This window comes from Heterodontus francisci, chromosome 13 (genome assembly GCF_036365525.1).
Source record: "Heterodontus francisci isolate sHetFra1 chromosome 13, sHetFra1.hap1, whole genome shotgun sequence".
In the NCBI taxonomy this organism is placed as follows: Eukaryota; Metazoa; Chordata; class Chondrichthyes; order Heterodontiformes; family Heterodontidae; genus Heterodontus; species Heterodontus francisci.
This window is the reverse complement of record NC_090383.1, coordinates 93733533-93756401: the sequence shown is the minus strand read 5'-3', so window position 1 is coordinate 93756401 and position 22869 is coordinate 93733533.

The window sequence follows — 22869 nt, the reverse complement described above, 5'->3', positions numbered from 1 at the left end:
CTTATAACTTCTTAACTTAATCTAACTCCTGCATTCACACACATACATTCAAAAAGTGGAGTTTTTAAATATTAGCTGTCTCTTAAGAATAAATAAAATAAGTACGTTTTTGTAGGTTACGTTCCTGATGTGTTCTAATGTGCAAATGGTCAAAGGTCACTCAAAATCTTCATCCGGTTTTGATAAAAATAGTCCTTCAGAAGATAGACATTCAACTCTTCAGCTGTAGCAAGCAATTACTCAGTTCTTTGATTGATGAGCACAGCAATTCAAACAGTGTCTTGAAAAAAAAAGGCTTTTCTTCTTTACTTAGTGAATTAACTTGGCTTGTAGCTTCTTGTAGAATTTTTGCTGAGAAAGAATAAAACAGCTCCTTTTCTCTTCAGTTCTCATTGCTGGAAAGTATCTCAGAACTAACTCGTTTCAGCCGGTTTATGCCAGTTCTACAAACAGTCAAGTGGACACATTGCAACATGTGACCTCTCTCTCCTGCTGTTCCCCAGGGTAACAAAAAATGCAGCTGTGGCACACTGTCTCTCCAGAACGTTCTCTCCCTTAAAGGTGCACTGTTTTTAACAAAGTCTTAAAGGCAGGCACACTGTTTTTAATCTGAGGAGAAAAATAATTACAGGACCTGACAACAAGGACACCCAGGTCCCTCTGTACTGCAGCATTCTGCAATCTCTCTACATTGATATAGTAATCTGCTTTCCTATTCTTCCTGTCAAAGTAGACAACCTCACATTTTTCCACATTATACTGCATCTGCCAAATTTATGCCCACTCACTTAACCTATCTATATCTCTTTACAGACTCTTTGTATCCGCCTCACAACTTGCTTTCCTACCTATCTTCGTCAGCAAATTTGGCTAAAATACAGTCCGTCCCTTCATCCAAGTCATTAATAGAACTGCATGCACCTGCAAAAATTTGAGTAACAGGTGAAATTAGTTGTTTTGCACTGCTACTTTTCAGTAGCAACAGGTGTGGTGTTCGCCACTAACACGATGCTGTCATCGAGCCAAAAAGGTGTCCTGCTTATCACACAAATGAGTAATGTGATATATGAATTTCAATGCCAGTGTGATGCCAGGTATATAGGCCAAATACTGGTGCATCGTATCAAACAACATGTCCCTTCCGCTGTTCCCAATGGGCAAGGTAAAGGCCATATCCAACCAGTCCGTGCTTGCAAAACTCAAAACACAGTATCCAACATTAGATGTGATCCGCAATTGGAAAACATTTGCTAAATAATCCTCAGTGTTCTAGGAATTACGCTGACAACCAATTTAAGATTGTCAGTAGGGCTCGCAGTGTGGCACATTTGCACATGCTGGAAGCTACTGGTCTGCACTGCGTGTGAAGAAGGTGGTTGGTAAGTGAGTGAATTTTAAGGGTTAATCTCTCAAGACTAGTTGTTGTTTTGTTTACATCTAGCAATTAATTGAAATTCCTGTTTCTGTTAAGAGTTAAGTTAGGTTTCTTGCAGTTTTAAACAGGGGTATACTAACACCCTGACAGTAGCTGAAGCTAGTTAATTAAGTAGTTAGCTTAAACTGTTTTCTGAACTTTAGCAGAGCTCGACCGGAGCTGACACAGCATTGTTTTCAGAGTATAAATTGAGGGGACTCTCAGTGCTGCTTGTCTGCACTGAGTGCTGCTGGATGGCACAGAGTGTGAAGTAGGGAATTTGGTATTTGAGGGAGTTCAGTAAGGAGGGGAACTATAAATTAAGAAGAAAATAAATTTGAGTGCACAGTGTGTAAAGTGGGAGTTTGGTGGCGTGAGGGAGGGCTCCTTTCTTTCTTTTTTTGTTCTACCTTTTATCAGCCTCCAGTAGCTGCCTCTCTCTTGGTACAGGGGAAGAAGTTGATTGGTGAGTTTCTCGTAAGTTATTTTATTTCTCATTGTAATAAAAAGTTACGTTATGGCAGGTCAGCTCGGCCAAGTGGAATGTATGTCCTGCTGTATGTTGGAGGTCATGGATGCACCACGTGTCCTAGACGAACACATCTGCAGGAAGTGTCATTGACTGCAGAAGCTTGAGCTCTGGGTTTCAGAACTCGAGTGGCAGCTGGAGTCACTGTTGTGCATCCGCGAGGCAGAGGACTATGTGGATAGCACATTTATGGAGGTGGTCACACTGCAGGTTAGGAGCATACAGGCAGAGAGGGAATGGATGACTGCCTATGAGAACCTGTGAGAACCAGGTAGGCAATGCAGGAGTCCCCTGAGTCTATCTTGCTTGCTAATCGGTTTTCCATTTTAGATACTGGTGAGGGCGATGGTTCCTTGGGAGAGTGCAGCCAGATCAAAATCTGTGGCACCAAGGGTGGCTCAGCTGCACAGGAGGGGAGGAAGAAGAGTGGAAGAGCAATAGTGATATGGGATTTGATACTCAGGGGATCAGACCAGCGTTTCTGCGGCAGTTAACGTGGCTCCAGGGTGGTGTGTTGCCTCCCTGGTGCCAGGGTCAAGGATGTCATGGAGCGGCTGCAGGACATCCTTCTGGGGCAGGGTGAACAGCCAGAGGTCATGGTCCACATTGGTACCAATGACATAGGTAGGAAGAGGGGTGAGGACTTGAAAGCAGATTTTACGGAGTTAGGAAGGAAATTAAAAAGCAGGACCTCCAAAGCAATAATCTCAGGATTACTCCCAGTGCCACGTACTAGTGGGCATAGAAATAGGAGGGTTGGTCGATTGAACACACGGCTGGAGAATTGGTGTAGGAGGGAAGGCATCAGATTTCTGAGGCATTGGGACCGATTCTGGGGCAGGTGGGACCTGTACAAGATGGATGGGCTACACCTTAACAGGACCGGAACTAACATCCTCACAGGGAGATCTGCTACTGCTGTTGGAGAGGGTTTAAACTAGCTTTTCAGGGGGATGGGAACCTGAGGGGTAGCTCAAATTGGAAGGAAGAAAAGCTGGTAACAGGAGGTAGAAAAGTAACAAGTGACATTAGAAGGCAGGCGAAATAAATGCCAGCATCAGCTAGGCTTAGAATGCAGAATGTCACGAAGACAAGGTTAAGGGCACTCTACCTGAATGCCCGCAACATTTACAACAAGGTAGATGACTTAAAGGCCCAAATAGAGATAAATGGGTATGATCTAATTGCCATAACAGAAACGTGGCTTCCGGGTGACCAAGACTGGGAACTGAATATTCAAGGATATTCAACATTTAGGAAGGACAGGCAAAAAGGAAAGGAGGTAATATTGCGCTGATAATAAGGGATGGGATCAGTAAATTAGTAAGGGACAATCTCAGATCGGAAGAACAAAATGTGGAATCTGTTTGGGTGGAGCTATGAAACAGCAAGGGGCAGCAAACATTGGTAGGAGTTGTTTATAGGCCAACAAACAGTAGTGGTAGTGTGGGCATGACATTAATCAGGAGATTAGAGAAGCATGTAGCATGGGTTATACAGTAATCATGGGTGAATTCAATCTGCCTCTAGACTGGGTAAACCTAATGAGCACTAATGCTGTGGAGGATGAGTTTCTGGAGTGTATTAGGGATGGTTTTCTAGAGCAGTATGTTGAGCCACCGACTAGAGAACAGGCTATTTTAGATCCAGTATTATGTAATGATAAAGGGCTAATTAATAATCCTGTTGTAAAAGGACCTTTAGGGATGAGTGACCATAAAATGATAGAATTTTACATTCTGTTTGAAAGTGAGGTAGTTCAATCTGAAGCCAGGGTGTTAAATTTGAACAAAGTAAATCATGAGGTATGAGGGGCAAATTGGCTGAGGTGGATTGGGAAAATACAGGAAAAGGTATGACAGTACATAGGCATTGGATAGTCTTTAAATAAATACTACATAGTTTACAGCAACTATACATTCCTTCAAGGCATAAAACCCCCAAAAGTAAAGACAGTCAACCATGGATAACAAATTAAGTTAAGGATTGTATAAGATTAAAAGAAAAGGCCTATAAAGTTGCCAGAAATAGTAGTAAACCTGAGGGTTGAGAGGATTTTAGAATACAGCAAAAGAAGATGAAGAAACTGATAAAGAAAGGGAGAATAGAATATGAATGTAAGCTAGCAAAAAATATAAAAACAGACTGTAAAAGTTTCTATAGGTATGAAAAAAGGAAACATTTGGCTAAGACAAATGTGGGTCCATTTCAGGCAGAGTCAGGAGAATTTATAATGAGGAATAGCGAAGTGACAGAGAAGTTAAATGATTACTTTGTGTCTGTCTTCACTGAGGAAGATACACAAAATCTCCCAGAATTAGAGATCCAAGGGATTAAGGGAAATGAGGAATTGAAGGAAATTAGTATTAGTAAGAAGGATGTATTGGAGAAATTAATGGGGCTGAAGGTTGATAAGTCCCCAGGACCTGATATTCTACATCCCTGAGTTTTGAAAGAGGTAGCTATGGAGATAGTGGATGCATTGGTGATCATCTTCAAAAATTCTATAGATTCTGGAGCGGTTCCTGCAGATAGGAAGGTATCAAATGTCACCGTACTGTTTCAGAAGGGAGGGAGAGAGTAAACAAGGAATTACTGACCTGTTAGCCTTACATCAGTTGGCGGGAAAATGCTAGAATCTATTTTAAAGGATAAATGGACACTTGGATAATAATGATCTGATTGGACATAGTCAACATGGATTTATGAATGGGAAATCATGTTTGACAAGCTGTTGGAGTTTTTTGAGGATGTTACTAACAGAATTGATAAAGGGGAGTCGGTGGACATGGTATACTTAGATTTTCAAAAGGCCTTTGATAAAGTCCCCCACAGGAGGTTGGTTAGCAAAATTAAAGCACATGGGATAGGAGGTAATATACTGACATGGATTAAGGATTGGTTAACAGGCAGAAAACAGAGAGTAGGAATAAATGGGTCATTCTCACATTGGCAGGCTGTGACTAGTGGGGTACTGCATGGATTAGTGCTTGGGCCCCAACTGTTCACAAAATATATCAATGATTTGGATGTGGGGACCAAATGTAGTATTTCCAAGTTCGTGGATGATTACAAAACTAGGTGGGAATGTGTGTTGTGAGGAAGGTGCAAAGTGGCTTCAAGGGGATTTAGAAAGACTTAGTGAGTGGGCAAGAACATGGCAGATGGAATATTATGTGGAAAAATGTGAGGTTATCCACTTCAGTAGGAGGAATAGATGTGCAGAGTATTTCTTAAATGGTAAGAGATTAGAAAGTGTAGATGTACAAAGGGACCTGGGTGTTCTTGTCAATAAGTCACTGAAAACTAACATGCAGGTGCAGCAAGCAATCAAGAAGGCTAATAGTATGTCAGCCTTTATCGCAAGAGGATTTGAGTACAGAAGTAGTGAAGTCTTGCTTCAATTGTATAGAACCTTGGTTAGCCTGCACCTAGAGTACTTTGTGCAGTTTTGGTCCTATTGCCTTAGGAAGGATATTATTGCCATAGAGGGAGTGCAATGAAGGTTCACAAGACTTGTTCCCGGGATGTTTAGTTTAGAGATACAGCACTGAAACAGGCCCTTCGGCCCACCGAGTCTGTGCCGACCATCAACCACCCATTTATACTAATCCTACACTAATCCCATATCCCTATCACATCCCCACCTGTCCCTATATATTTCCCTACCACCTACCTATACTAGGGGCAATTTATAATGGCCAATTAACCTATCAACCTGCAAGTCTTTTGGCATGTGGGAGGAAACCGGAGCACCCGGAGGAAACCCACGCAGACACAGGGAGAACTTGCAAACTCCGCACAGGCAGTACCCAGAATCGAACCCGGGTCCCTGGAGCTGTGAGGCTGCGGTGCTAACCACTGCGCCACTGTGCCGGGATGGCGGGACTGTCCTATGAAAAGAGATTGTGGAAACTGTGCCTGTATTCTCTCGAGTTTCAAAGAATTGAAACCTACAAAATACTTAATGGGATAGACAGGGTAGATGCAGTTAAGATGTTTCCCCTAGTCGAAGAGTCTAGAACCAGGGGACACAATTTCAAAATAAGGGGGAAGCCAGTTAGGACACAGATGAGGAGAAGTTTCTTTACTCAGCGGGTTGTGAATCTTTGGAATTCCCTACCCCAGAGGGCTGTGGAAGCTCAGTCGTTGAGTATGTTTAATGCAGAAATTGACAGATTTCTAAATACAAATGACATAAGGGAATATGAGGATAGTGTGGGAAAAAGGCATTGAAGTGGATGATCTGCCATGATTGTATTGAATAGCGGAGCAGGCACGATGGACTGAATGGCCTACTCCTGCTCCTATGTTCCTATGTTCCTACATATATTAATACACAAGGCCCTGTTCTTTGCAGACAGAAATAACATGTACAGGCATTGTGCCTGTTCCAGCTAAACAAAATAAGGGACAGCATTTCACTGGTTCATTCCTCAGGGCAATGCCTTGACCAATCAGAGTCAAGTTTCCTGGTTTAAATTTCAAACGAAGCTTGGCAGTTAACTGTCAGTGACTGTACACTGGTGCATTCTCCATGCAATGCCTCTACCAATCAGGGTTCACTTGCCAACCAATCAGCACTCTGTTCTCATGCAGTATAAAGTCATTGTTTTCCCTTACATTTGTATTCTTTCAGATTGTCCTGATGAGTGCAAGACGAAACGCTTCGACAACATGTCTCTATTTTCAGCAATACTCTAGTTATCTTTTATTGCAATCCAAATGCAAGGCCAGTTACTAGGAATTTTGGCCATAACTTAAAAACTTGGCTCATTTACCTGTTGCATGACTGATGTTACCTAAACATAGATACAAGTAGGCATGAATTTTCAATGTGGGAAATACTGCTTTGACAGAATTCCAGCAGGAAGTTAGTTTTCTGGCTTTCACCCCAGCAAAATTCCAAGTTAGCCTCATTATAATATTTTTGGCAAGCTCCTGAAGGGATTCCCATCCACCTTAGTAGAGCCTGTATCTGTGAGCAGGGTTTTGGAATATGGTTGTTTCAGGCAGCTGTCGCAGTGAAGTGAGATCAGCTGCATCCAGGGCATTGCTATGGTGGTTATGACAGATAATATGTTGTATGATGTCACCTAGCTATTACTGTCCCTTTGATTTCACTCATATTTTGATGGAAAATCCCGGAATTGGCAGCAACCAGTGGAGAGCCAGCAGAAGGGCTCCGACTGGATGTCCAGCCTCTTTCTCTTCCAGATCCACCTAAAATCAAGCAGAATGGGAGGAAAAAGCCTGCTGTCAGTGTTATTAAGAAGAGAATTTACTGCTTTCATGACTTAGGGTGTGGCTTTAAAATATGAGACAAGCAAAAAAGAATCGAACAGTGTTGATGTTATAAACTACGAGAACAAAGTTTGAGCAGTATATGAACCTTTTAAAAAACCCAATATTGAGTTACTAACTTGAACTCACTATCAGTTATTTGTCATTCCTTATAATAAATAGTGGCATGTAGCAAGACTTAGTGATTTACTTTAATTAAGCCACTTAACAATGTTGGGTGCCGAACTCATAAGCCTTGCGTGTACTTGATTTCTGAAGGCCTGATTCCATGACTTATCATTTTATAAAACAGTCCACTGGATATCTTGTTTATGCCACATATTGGCTGATTTTCTTAGTTTGAAGTGTTTTTTAAAAGATTGATTTAAAAGAAAGTTTGCTGACTTTATTCTGTGGGGTCATAGCAGGCTGCTAGGTGCTCCCTCATACAGAGTTGTTGAAATGTGATGTGGTCACACTATAGTTTATAAGTTCAGGGAGGAGGTTAGTTGACTGGCATAAAAATTGGGATCAGAAGAAAATAGCAGGTAAAAGTTGAATCTTTTTTAATTATATCATCAATCATCAAGAATAAACGTTGTTAGAAAGGTTAACTGGGTGTTGAAAAAGAATCATTTAAAAGATGTTTCATGATTCATTGAAAGTCTCCCAATGTGATTAAAGTTTAGAAGTAACCTTAAGTACACCATTGGTACAAAGTTCACAGGTATGGTATATAGTTAGCTTATCTTAAAAGGCTCATTTCTACCTTTGCCATTATCCAATGGGTCCACTGAACATTGCAAGAATTGCATGGCATGGGTAAAATGTAAATAAAGATGCCAGCAATATGGAAATGAAGGCATATGGAATGGTCTTGTGGTTACTATAGTATTCTATTTTGCCAGCAATAGATTAACAGCAAACAAACTGTACACTATTATTTGCAAAAACAAAATAAAAAGGGAATAAATAACAAAAAAGCAGACAAGTGGATTTTCTATTAATTTATACATTACTACCAAATAATCTGTTTTTTAATGTACAGGGTTCCCATTACAGAAGGCCACACATGAGCAATGCAATTACATATCTTTGAGTCATTATAACAAAGCTTCATTCTGATTTCAAAATGTACCTCTAGTTTATAGTCTGGCACTTGTTAAACCGTGTTACTTACCCACAGCAGCACTGGGAGTATCAGTAACACAGAGACTACCCTTTAAAAGCAAGACTGACCTGCATCTTACAGCTCTGCCTGTCATGGAAAAATATACTAGTTCAGTCAAATATCAGCCTATGCTCTATACTTGACCATTCTTTTTACTGTTTTTCTTTTGCAATGTGAAAAGAAGTTGATTATAAATTTTTTTTAAAGATTCTGTTTAAAATTATTTACATAAATTATTTCCAAATATAAATTAAATTTTACACATCCACATAATTTAAGAAGTCTGATAATTAAATGCCTCAGGGTAGACACGCTCAGCCAGCTTCTGGAGTCTGTTTAAAATGACTCAAGTCATTTTAAACAGACTCCAGAAGCTGGCTGAGCGTATCTACCCTGAGGCACAGTGCGGCTTTCGAGCAGAGAGATCCACCATTGACATGCTGTTCTCCCTTCGCCAGCTACAGGAGAAATGCCGCGAACAACAGATGCCCCTCTATGTTGCTTTCATAGATCTCACCAAAGCCTTTGACCTCGTCAACAGATGTGGTCTCTTCAGACTACTAGAAAAGATTGGATGTCCACCAAAGCTACTAAGTATCCTCACCTCATTCCATGACAATATGAAAGGCACAATCAGCATAACGGTGCCTCATCAGACCCCTTTCCTATCCTGAGTGGCGTGAAACGGCTGTGTTCTTGCACCTACACTGTTTTGGATCTTCTTCTCCCTGCTGCTCTCACATGTGTTCAAGTCTTCAGAAGAAGGAATTTTCCTCCACACAAGATCAGATGGCAGGTTGTTCGACCTTGCCCGTCTAAGAGCGAAGACCAAAGTACGGAAAGTCCTCATCAGGGAACTCCTCTTTGCTGATGATGCTGCATTAACATCCCACACAGAAGAGTGTCTGCAGAGACTCATCAACAGGATTGCGGCTGCCTGCAACGAATTTGGCCGAACCATCAGCCTCAAGAAAACGAACATCATGGGACAGGACTTCAGAAATGCTCCATCCATCAATATCGGCGACCACGCTCTGGAAGTGGTTCAAGAGTTCACCTACCTAGGCTCAACTATCACCAGCAACTCTTCTCTCGATGCAGAAATCAACAAGCGCTTGGGAAAGGCGTCCGCTGCTATGTCCAGACTGGCCAAGAGGGTGTGGGAAAATGGCACACTGACACGGAACACAAAAGTCCGAGTGTTTCAAGCCTGTGTCCTCAGTACCTTGCTCTATGGCAGCGAGGCCTGGACAACGTATGTCAGCCAAGAGCAACGTCTCAACTCATTCCATCTTCGTTGCCTCCGGAGAATACATGGCATCAGGTGGCAGGACCGTATCTCCAACGCAGAAGTCCTAGAGGTGGCCAACATCCCCAGCATATACACCCTACTGAGCCAGCGGCGCTTGAGATGGCTTGGCCATGTGAGCCGCATGGAAGATGGCAGGATCCCCAAGGACGCATTGTACAGCGAGCTCATCACTGTTATCAGACCCACCGACTTTAAAGACGTCTGCAAACACGACATGAAGTCCTGTGACATTGACCACAAGTTGTGGGAGTCAGTTGCCAGTGATCGCCAGAACTGGTGGACAGCCATAAAGGCAGGGCTAAAGAGTGGCGAGTCGAAGAGACTTAGCAGTTGGCAGGAAAAAAGACAGAAGTGCAAGGAGAGAGCCAACTGTGTAACAGCCCCGACAACCAATTTTATCTGCAGCGCCTGTGGGAGAGTTTGTCACTCCAGAATTGGCCTTTATAGCCACTCCAGGCACTGCTCCACAAATCACTGACCACCTCTAGGCACTTATCCATTGTCTCTCGGAAACAAGGAGGCCAAAGAAGAAGAAGATAATTAAATATTCACCATAACAAATATTCCATTGGATTTAAGTAATTGCTATATAGACTGAAATACATTCAGAATCAAATGTATACATTGTTACAACCAAGGCAGGAGGAGTGCATTGTTAATTCAGTCCCACTTTTCCACAGGTCACAAGATATATTTAAATTTTCCCACTTACCGAAACAGTCAATCAGATACTCTATTAAAGAAACCTGGTTGGTGTGCTTTATTCTGGGGGAAAATAAACAACTAAATTATCCATTTATTATAAACCAAGTCTTAACCAATAATGAGGTAAAACATACACACAAATAGAAATATTAAAGCCCCTTATTTTATCCTAGCCCTCATGCACAAACACATATATACACAACCAGTTAAACAGGAAGAAAGGGATTTTTGTTTACAGCTGTTACAAAGAAATCGAAGGAAAAAAAACACTTGACTGAAAAGTAGGTTTGGAAGATGTCCTTTGTTTTGGTGGGGTGTCCCAAAGGCGAATAGGTGTCAGTCACTAGGATCTTCCCAGAACAGTTCCTTCCAGGTGATGTTGATGATCAGTCTGTGTAGGCTTTCAAGAGATGCAGCTACAGAAGGCTTCACATAGGTTTTGCATCAGGTGTGCAGCAACAAAGGTTTCATCGTCACACATTCAATGCAAAGTTCCTTCAAAGATACAAAGTTTCTGCAAACATGCAGGATTTCTTCAAATACAGGAGGCAATAGGAAACACACTTGACACAGGATTTGTTTTTCAAGAGAAAAATGGGCTGGCTGGATCTTCTTCTGTTCTCCTGGTAGGTCAATAAGCAAACTTCAACTACCTATTTTTAACAATTCAAAATGAAACTAAAACCTTTCCAGAGGCAAGTCGTGCACCATCTTATAAATCCTGGCTGGTCACTTGCTTGCAAATAACTCTTCAGGTGAAAACACAACTCACTTCTGGGTTCTTTGCAAACAGGTGCCTTCCAGTACAACTTGTTTACATTCAGTCCAAACCTTCTGGCAACTTCTTTTAAGAAAAACACCCAAGTTCAGCTTCTTCAAGATTCCAGCATCCATGAAATCCTTTTCAGTTTTTGAAATAAAGATTCTCAAGTTTTAACAAAAAATGGAAACCCACGTAACAATATACATGAAAAGAAAAAGAGGAATACTTGCAAATTATAGCACCCTTTCATGACCTCAGGATTTTTAAAAAAAAATTTAATCATTGTTGTAATGTAGAAAATACAGCAGTCAATTTGCACACAACAAGCTATCACAAACAGCAATGTGTTAATGACCAGATAATTTGTTTTTGTGACGTTAATTGAGGGATAAATATTGATCAAGAAACTGGGGATAACTCCCCTGCTCTTCTTCAAAATAGTGCCATGGGCTCTTTTACCCTCTTTGAGAGGGCAGACCAGCCTTGGTTTAACATCTCATCCGAAAGACTGCACCTCTGACAATACAGCACTCCCTCAGTGCTGCACTTGAGTGCCAACTTATATTTTGTGGAAAAGTCTCTGGAGTGTGGCTTAGAGGTGAGAGTGCTACCAACTGAGTCACAGATGACACTATGACACATCGACATTGAAACTATTTAAGGCAAGTTTTTATGTCTCGCACGGCATTAAATGTATATACTCTACTATGCACAAAGTCATGTCTTCTGTTAATTCATACCTGTTGAAATGATTATATTGGTGAATGGTGGGAAGGAGAAAGGGTAAGTTGAAGAAAAAGCAGTGTTTCTTACTGCAATCCTCTAACATTGTTAAATTAACTTCGCCTCCCCATAATAGAACTATTTCACCGGCTTGTGCATTTTTAAGACGGTGGGCTGAATTTTAACTTAATAAAACTGAGTGGGTTTGTGATAGGTAGGAGGGTTAAGGTCTCAGAAATCCATTTCCTGACCCAAACTTGCCTCCAATGCACCCATTTCTGGCTTTAACTGAAGCCAGATTGGGGGTGAGCAACCCACCCAATCTAAGAAGGCGGTTTGAAAATTTAAATATAACAATCAATGGCATTATGATCGCTGAATCCCCCACTATCAACATCCTGGGGAATTACCATTGACCAGAAACTGAACTGGGTAGCCATATAAATACTGTGGTTACAAGAGCAGGTCAGAGGCTAGGAATCCTGCGGTGAGTAACTCACCTCCTGACTCTCCAAAGCCTGTCCACCATCTACAAGGCACAAGTCAGGAGTGTGATGGAATACTCTCCACTTGCCTGGATGACTGCAGGTCCAACAACACTCAAGAAGCTCGACACCATCCAGGACAAAGCAACCTACTTGATTGGCACCTCATCGACAAACATTCGCTCCCTCGACCACCGATGCACAGTGGCAGCAGTGTGTACCATCTACAAGATGCACTGCAGCAACGCACCAAGACTCCTTAGGCAGCACCTTCCAAACCCGTGACCTCTACCACCTCGAAGGACAAGGGCAGCAGATGCATGGGAACAACACCACCTACAAGTTCCCGTCCAAGCCACACACCATCCTGACTTAGAACTATATTGCCGTTCCTTCACTGTCGCTGTGTCAAAATCCTGGAACTCCCTTCCTAACAGCACTGTGGGTGCACCTACCTCACATGGACTGCAGCAGTTCAAGAATGTACCTCACCACCACCTTCTCAAGGGCAATTTTTTTTTAAAGGGATGGACAATTACTGCTGGCCTAGCCAGCATTGCCCACATCCCATGAACGAATGGAAATAAAAGAACCTCATTGTCATTCTGCTTTTGAAATTTAACTGCTGTCAGCCGGGTTTCCTGAGGACTTGGTGAATTTCGGAGATAAGTGCCTTCACATTTATCTCCTGGATCCAGGCACCAGCCTGAGGAGCCTATGCGATCAGGCCCCCCTCCCATGATCTTTCCCACCGGGCCTCAATCCCCCCCCACCAAGCCTCTAGCCTCCAGCACCCACCCCCCCAACCAGGCCCTGATCCCCCTCCTCCCACCACCAGCCCCTGATACCGCCCCCACCTGAGGCCTCCCATACCACCCCCCATCATGAGGCCTCCAATCAACCCACCCCCTCAGGCCCCCGATCTCCCCCCAAGATTAGCAGCCGCCACGATTGCCAGGCTGGCCTCCAAGCGGGGAATCGGTCCGTGACATCAGAGACACACTGTGGACTTAAACTCCACAGCATATAGGGTAATCCCGAATTACGTATTCCCCCCAATGTTAACCGACACACTCCCTGCAAATCATGTCAATAAAAATTCTGCCCCATGTCTTCCCTTTCCCTTATAAACTCTTACAAAAATTATGGTTAAGATTCCCACTGAGTCATATGGTTCATTTTGTTCTTCATTTCTGTCTCATCTTCCATCCTTTTTGTTTTTCCTCTAGCTGTATTGATGTAAGGATTTAATAACTGGACACTTGGAAAATAATGATATGATTGGGCAGAGTCAACATGGATTTATGAAAGGGAAAAAGGGCGGCACAGTGGCGCAGTGGTTAGCACCACAGCCTCATAATTCCAGCGACCCAGGTTCAATTCTGGGTACTGCCTGTGTGGAGTTTGCGAGTTCTCCCTGTGACTGTGTGTGTTTTTGCTGGGTGCTCCGGTTTCTTCCCACAGCCAAAGACTTGCAGGTTGATAGGTAAATTGGCCATTATAAATTGCCCCTAGTATAGGGGAATTGTGGGGATGTGGTAGGAATATGGGATTAATGTAAGATTAGTATAAATGGGTGGTTGATGGTCAGCACAGACTCGAAGGGCCTGTTTCAGTGCTGTATCTCTAAATTAAATAAAATCATGTTTGGCAAACCTGTTGGAGTTTTTAAAGGAGGATACTTGTAGCATAGATAAAGGAGAACCAGTGGATGTGATGTATTTGAATTTTCAAGGCTTTTGACAAGGTCCCATACAGGAGGTTAGTAAACAAAATTAGAGCACAGGGAATTGGGGGTAATATACTGCTATGGATTGAGAATTGGTTTACAGACAGAAAGCAAAGAGTAGGAATAAATGGGTCATTCTCAGGATGGCATACTGTTACTAGTGGGGAACCGCACGGATCAGTGCTTGGGCCACAGCTGTTCACAATCTATATAAATGATTTGGATGTGTAGGGACCAAATGTAATATTTCCAAATTTGCTGTTGGCACAAAACTAGGTGGGAATATAAGTTGTGAGGAGGATGCAAGGAGGCTTCAAGGGGACTTGGACAGGCTAAGTGAATGAGCAAGAACATGGCAGATGGAATATAATGTGAATAAGTGTGAAGTGAACCACTTTGGTAGAATAAAACAGAAAGGCAAAGTATTTCTTAAATGGTGAGAGGTTGGGAAGTGGTGATGTTCAAAGGGACCTGGGTGTCCTTGTTCATGAGTCTCTAAAAGCTAGTATGCAGGTGAGGCAAGCAATTCAGAAGGCAAATGGTATGTTGGCCTTCATTTGCAAGGGGATTTGAGTATAGGGGTAAAGATGTCTTGCTGCAATTATATAGAGCCGTAGTGAGACTGCACCTGGAGCATTGTGTTCAGTTTTGGTCTTATCTAAGGAAATATATACTTGCCATAGAGGGAGTGCAACGGAGGTTCACCAGACCAATCCCTGGGATGGCAGGATTTTTTTTTATTCTTCATTCGTTTCTTTTGTTGGATGTGGGCGTCACTGGTGAGGCCAGCATTTGTTGCCCATCCCTAATTGCCAGTGACAACTAAGTGGCTTGCTAGGCCATTTCAGAGGGCATTTAAGAGTCAATCACATTGCTGTAGGTCTGGAGTCACATGTAGGCCAGACCAGGTAAGGACAGCATATTTCCTTCCCTAAACGACATTGGTGAACCAGATGGGTTTTTACAATAATCGACAATGGCTTCGTGGTCCCCATTAGACTAGCTTTTAATTCCATATTTTAGTAATTGAATTGAAATTTCACAATCTGCAGTGATGGGATTCAAATCCATCTCCCCATTACTGGTCCAGTGACATTACCACTACACCACTGCCTCACCGTTACGTTGTCTAATGAACAGAGATTGCAGAAATTGGGCCTGTATTTTCTACAGTTTCGAAGAATGAGAGGTGATCTCCTTGAAATTTACACAATTCTAACAGGGAATGACAGGGTAGATGTGGATAAGATGTTTCCCTGGCTGGTGAGACTAGAATCAGGGGACACAGTCTCAGAATAAGCCATTTAAGACTGAGATGAGGAGGAATTTCTTTACTCAGAGGGCATGTTCAAGAGAGAAATCGATAGATTTCTGGATACTAATGACATCAATGGATATGGTGATAGTGGGGAAAAATGGTGTAGAGGTAGAATGATCAGCCAAGATCTGTTTGAATGGTGGAGCAGGCTCGATGGGCTGAATGGCCTACCCCTGCTCCTATTTCCTATGTTCCTCTATCACCCAGTCTACTTTGCATAGGATAATCTAAACTGTTCATTATGAAGGATAGCTGATAATTCATCCAGCATAACACTCAAATAGTTCTGCCCCTCTACCTACTTCCATAGAAATACATTTTTCAAAGACACTAATTTTCATTCTAAGGTATGACATGAAAGATAAATAAAACAGGTGGTTTAATCCTATCCTCCCTCAGCCCTCCAAAAAAAGTCTAGCTTTTTTATAAGGACAGAATGAGAAGAGGTAATCTGATTCATGTAACAAACTATATACAATTTATACTGCTTTCTTTTACTTACTTAATTGCCTGAATAAAAGTAAATAACCACAAGTAAACTTTCTCTTTGACCTCAAAAGTTTATCCAACAAAAGCTCCAGGATATCATTCTAACTCTATGACTTAGCCCAGATCAACTGCAGTTCATAGCTGAAACTATAGTGTTCATAGCATATTTGTTCTTATATACCTTTCTGGCCTTTGATATTATTTCTAACCAAATATTCATCCACTTTTTAAAAGTGTCAGTTGGCATTGCATATACAGCTTTAGATCATATTTATTCCACCTTTCTACTGCATTGTGAGATAAGGGGTTGGATTATCAAAGCCCACTGACTGCGGGTGTGGAGGTGAGTGCGCTTTGAAGATTGCGTTCTTGGAGGTCGGCACTGGGATCCACCACCTCCAGAACGCAATGCTATTTTTAAAGGGATGCCGGCAGTGAGGGAACAGTTTGGGTGCATGCCTCCAATTAAGTGCCTCTTGAGTTCATTAAAGAGCTCATTAACAGGCTTGTCAGTATCAGTGCACAATTTTTAAAGGCTGGGAATGGGAAAGACGCTATGGGGGGAATACCACAGGGTTGTGAAGATGTGAACAGTTTGGAGGCTTATGAGGACAATGGGAAGAGCTGATTAAAATAAAGCAGAGGCAGCAAATAAAGCTCAGCTGCTTCAAATATGCCTCAGTGCAGCTATTGCTGCAGCTGTAAGAGTTGAATTTCTCATTGGTAAGTGGCAGGAAACCATGAGCCCACTGGCATCATTGGGGCAGCTGGGGTTGACAGGGGACTGCCTACTGAATATACAAAGCCCATGTTTCTTCTTTCTGTTGTTTCTGGCTCCCAGATTGTGGAAAGAATCACACTTTAATCTTGGAAAAGGCTGGCATCAGTCTGGTTTATTACAGCACCATGCTTTGTACTGTAGAACCTGATTCTTGTGTTACATATAACATGACTCCCCAGTGCAGCCGTGAATGAGGCACCCCACTGGAATACTTAAACATAACAACTAGTTCCTAGCTAATTAGTTCCTAACACTTTACAGATAGTATAGCAATATATACATATATAACATCCCTCTTTCTTTAAAACATAATGCCCCTATATCAATATAACTGTCAATATAAATTAAGAGGATTATCATCTGACTTGTGGAAATAATCTGAACCCCTTTTTAGAGTCTTTTATAGTGTGTATTCTTTTTTTTAATATTATTCACGGTATAGCTAGCGTGGTAAGATGTTGTGCCTCTTGTAGATTTGGCATTTGTTGCTCTCAGTGGTGAGAAGGCATGCTGCACAGGCAATGTTGTGTCACTTGCTGGTGATGTTGTTAATGTTGTCTCACTGAATAATGATGTTTCCGGTGTTGTTGATGGTCCTTTCTGTTTTTCCAGCTCAGCTGTAGGTCCTTTCTAATCCTAATGTTTAAAATAGTAAAGGAACTAGTGGTAAGCTCAATAAAATATATTAAAAAAGGGAAATAAAATCAATAATTGAAGAAAATAATGAAGTAGTTAATTAAAATACATTAAGGATGGCAGGACAGGTGATGTGTCATGGCTGCAGCATGTGGGAGCTCCTGGATGCCAGTGTAATCCAGGGCAAACACATCTGCAGTAAGTGTTTGCAGCTCGAAGAGTTTCGGCTCAGTCATTGAACTGGAGTCCGAGCTGCAGACACTGCGACACATCAGGGAGGGGGAAAGTTACCTTGACATTTTGTACCAGGAGGCAATCACAGCCCTTAGGATAGGGTCTTCTGATTTGGTCAGTGGTCAGGGACAGGAGAGTGTGGCTGCAGCTGAGGCAGGTAAAAGTACCCAGAGGGCAGGAGTGCAGGCCAACAGGTTTGAGGTTCTTTCAGCTTGTTTGGATGAGAGTGGAGGCTGCAGGGTGGATGAGCAACCTGACCATGGCACCATGGTACAGGAAGCCATTCAAGTGGAGGGAGATAAAAGGAATGTTCTTGTTCTTTTGGGCCTCCTTATCTCGAGAGACAATGGATACGCGCCTGGAGGTGGTCAGTGGTTTGTGAAGCAGCGCCTGGAGTGGCTATAAAGGCCAATTCTAGAGTGACAGGCTCTTCCACAGGTGCTGCAGAGAAATTTGTTTGTCGGGGCTGTTGCACAGTTGGCTCTCCCCTTGCGCCTCTGTCTTTTTTCCTGCCAACTACTAAGTCTCTTCGACTCGCCACATTTTAGCCCTGTCTTTATTGCTGCCCGCCAGCTCTGGCGAATGCTGGCAACTGACTCCCACGACTTGTGATCAATGTCACAGGATTTCATGTCGCGTTTGCAGACGTCTTTATAGCGGAGACATGGACGGTCGGTGGGTCTGATACCAGTGGCGAGCTCGCTGTACAATGTGTCTTTGGGGATCCTGCCATCTTCCATGCGGCTCACATGGCCAAGCCATCTCAAGCGCCGCTGACTCAGTAGTGTGTACAAGCTGGGGATGTTGGCCGCTTCGAGGACTTCTGTGTTGGAGATACGGTCCTGCCACCTGATGCCAAGTATTCTCCGGAGGCAGCGAAGATGGAATGAATTGAGACGTCGCTCTTGGCTGGCATACGTTGTCCAGGCCTCGCTGCCATAGAGCAAGGTACCGAGGACACAGGCCTGATACACTCGGACTTTTGTGTTCCGTGTCAGTGCGCCATTTTCCCACACTGTCTTGGCCAGTCTGGACATAGCAGTGGAAGCCTTTCCCATGCGCTTGTTGATTTCTGCATCTAGAGACAGGTTACTGGTGATAGTTGAGCCTAGGTAGGTGAACCCTTGAACCACTTCCAGAGCGTGGTCGCCAATATTGATGGATGGAGCATTTCTGATGTCCTGCCCCATGATGTTCATTTTCTTGAGGCTGATGGTTAGGCCAAATTCATTGCAGGCAGCCGCAAACCTGTCGATGAGACTCTGCAGGCACTCTTCAGTGTGAGATGTTAAAGCAGCATCGTCAGCAATAAAAGGAATGTAGTGGTAGTATGGGACAGTATAGTTAAGGGGATTGACACTGTTCTCTGCAGCAAAGAGCGAGAATCCAGATGGCTGTGTTGCCTGCCCGGTGCCAGGGTTCGAGACATCTGCTCAGGGCTGGAGAAGAACGTACAGTGGGAGGGGGAGGATCCAGTCGTCCTGATCCATTTGGTACCAACGACATAGGCAGGACAAGGAAAGAGGTTCTGCATAGTCAGTATGAGGAACTAGGTCCCAAATTAAGAAGCAGAACTGCATAGGTAATAATCTCTGGATTATTATCTGAGCCACGTGCAAATTGGCACAGGGCAAATAAGATAGAAGAAATGAATGCATGGCTCAAAGACTGTTGTGGTAGAAGTGGGTTCTGGTTCGTGGGGTACTGGCACCAGTACTGGGGAAAGTGGTGGCTGTACTGTTGGGACAGTCTACACCTGAACTGTGCTCGGGCCAGTGTTCTCGCGAGCCGCTTAACTAGGAAAGTAGAAAGGATTTTAAACTGAATAGTGGAGGCAAGGGATCAAATTTGGGAAGATATGGTAAATCAAGGAGTCGAGACAAGGCAAGAGAGAAAGGTATTAATATGGGAAATGATAAACAGACTGTGACAGGAAGGGACTGAGCATACAAATCTAAGAGTAAATCAACAGATAAGGCTAGATGTTACAAAAATAATAAAAGGACACAGCTAAAGGTGCTGTATCTGAATGCACATAGCATTCAAAACAGAACAAATGAATTGAGAGCGCAAATAGAAATAAATAAGTACGATCTGACAGCCATTACAGAAACATGGCTGCAGGACGACATAGATTGGGACTTGAATATTGAAGGATACATGGCATTTAGGAAGGACAGGAAGCTAGGAAAAGGTGGAGGTGTAGCTCTGTTAATCAATGATGGTATTAGTGCAATAGAGAGAGATGACCTAAGTTCAGGAGACCAGGATGTAGAAGCAGTTTAGGTAGAGATGAGAAATCATAAAGGCAAGAAGTCACTTGCGGGAGTGGTGTACAGGCCACCTAACACTGTGGGACAGGGGATAAAGGAAGATATAATGGCAGCTTGTCAGAAAGGTACAATGATAATTATGGGGGAATTTTAACCTACCTATAGACTGGAAAACTCAGATGGGCAGAATTAGCCTTGATGAGGAGTACATAGAGTATTTTCGGGATAATTTCTTGGAACAATACGTTCTGGAGTCAGCCAGAGAGCAGGCTATACTAGACCTGGTATTGTGCAATGAGATAGGATTAACTAATGACCTCATAGTTAAGGCGCCCCTAGGTAGCAGCGATCATAATATGATTGAATTTTACATTCAGTTTCAAGGAGAGAAGAGTGGTTCCAAGACTAGTATTTTAAACTTAAATAAGGGCAATTATGAGGGCATGAAAGCAGAGCTAGCTAAAGTGAACTGGCAAATCAGGTTAGGGGATAGGTCAATAGAGATGCAATGGCAGACATTTAAGAGGATATTTCAGAACACACAGAATAGATACATTTCAATGAGAAAGAAAAATTCCAAGGGTGGTACCCCTCATCTGTGGTTAACTAAAACAGTTAAAGATAGTATCAAACTTAAAGAAAAAGCCTATAATTGCACAAAGATGGGAAGCAGGTCAGAAGATTGGACAGAATAGAAAAAACAGCAAAGAATTACTGAAAGATTGAGAAGGAAGGTAAAATTAGAGTACGAGAGAACGCTAGCTAGAAATATAAAGACAGATTGTAAGAGTTTCTATAGATATTTTAAAAAGAGTTAACAAAGTGAGTGTTGGTCCTATAAAAATTGAGTCTGGGGAATTAATAATGGATAATAAGGAGTTGGCAGATGAATTGAACAGTATTTTGCATCGGTCTTCACTATTGAGGATACAAGTAACATCCCAGTATCAGCTGTAAGTCAGGAAATGGAAGGGAGGGAGGAACTCAAGAAAATTACAATCACCACGGAAGTGGTACTGACCAAATTATTGGAGCTGTGGGCTGACAAGTCCCCGGGTCCTGATGAACTTCATCCAAGGGTGTTAAAGGAAGTGGCTAGTGAGATAGTTGATGCATTAGTTTTAATTTTCCAAACTTTGCTAGATTCGGGGAAGGTTACTTTAGATTGGAAAATAGCGAATGTTCAAAAAGGGAGGGAGACAGAAAGCAGGAAACTACAGGCCAGTTAGCTTAACATCTGTCTTAGGGAAACTTTTAGAAGCTATGATTAAAGATGTTATAGCAGGGCATTTAGAAAAATTCAAGGTAATCAGGCAGAGTCAACATGGTTTTGTGAAAGGGAAATCATGTTTAACCAATTTATTGGTGTTCTTTGAGGGAGTTACATGTGCTGTGGATAAAGGGGAACTGGTGGATGTATTGTACTTAAATTTCCAGAAGGCATTTGATAAGGTGCCACATCAAAGGTTATTGCAGAAAATAAAAGCTCAGGGGGTAAGATATTGGCATGGATAGAAGATTGGTTAGCTAACAGGAAACAGAGAGTAGGCATAAATGGGTCATTTTCCGGTTGGCAAGATGGAATGAGTAGTGTGCCACAGGGATCTGTGCTGGGACCCCAACGTTTTACAATGTATATAAATGACTTAGAAGAAGGGACCGAAGGTATGGTTGCTAAATTTACTGATGACACAAAGATAGGTAGGAAAGTAAGTTGTGAAGAGGACATAAGGAGGCTACAAAGGGATATAGATAGCTTAGGTGAGTAGGCAAAGACCTGGCAAATGGAGTATATTGTGGGAAAGTGGGAAATTGTCCACTTTGGCAGGAAGAATAAAAAAGTATATTATCTGAATGGTGAGAGATTGCAGAGTTCTGAGATGCAGAGAGATCTGGATGTCCTAGTGCATGAATCGCAAAAGGTTAGTATGCAGGTACAGCATGTAATCAGGAAAGCTAATAGAATGTTATCATTTATCGTGAGGGGAATTGAATAGAAAATTAGGGAGGTTATGCTTCAGCTATACAGGCCATTGGTGTGACCACATCTGGAGTACTGTGTACAGTCCTGGTCTCCTTATTTAAAAAAGGATGTAAATATGTTGGAGGCAGTACAGCGAAGGTTTACTCGACTAATACCTGGAATGGGAGGGCTGACTTATGAGGAAAGGTTGGGCAGGCTACGTATGTATCCGCTGGAATTTAGAAGAGTAAGAGGTGTCTTGATTGAAACATATAAGATCCTGAGGGGTCTTGACAGGGTGGATATAGAAAGATGTTTCCCCTTGTGGGAGAATCTCGAACTAGGTGTCACCATTTAAAAATAAGGGGTCGTCCATTTAAGACAGGGATGAGGAGAAATCTTTTTTCTCAGAGGGTCATGGGTCTTTGGAATTCTCTTCACAGAATCACAGAATAATACAGTGCAGAAGAGGCCCTTCGGCCCATCAAGTCTGCACTGATGCATGAAAACACCTGACCTGTCTACCTAATCCCATTTGCCAGCACTTGGCCCATAGCCTTGAATGTTATGACGTGCCAAGTGCTCATCTAGGTACTTTTTAAAGGATGTGAGGCAACCTGCATCTACCACCCTCCCAGTCAGGGCATTCCAGACCGTCACCACTCTCTGGGTAAAAAAGTTCTTCCTCAAATCCCCCTTAAACCTCCCGCCCCTCACCTTAAACTTGTGACCCCTCGTATGGGCGGCACAGTGGCGCAGTGGTTAGCACCGCAGCCTCACAGCTCCAGCGACCCGGGTTCAATTCTGGGTACTGCCTGTGCGGAGTTTGCAAGTTCTCCCTGTGTCTGCGTGGGTTTTCGCCGGGTGTGTCTGCGTGGGTTTTCGCCGGGTGCTCCGTTTTCCTCCCACCACCAAAGACTTGCAGGTTGATAGGTAAATTGGCCATTATAAATTGCCCCTAGTATAGGTAGGTGGTAGGGAAATATAGGGACAGGTGGGGATATGGTAGGAATATGGGATTAGTGTAGGATTAGTATAAATGGGTGGTTGATGGTTGGCAC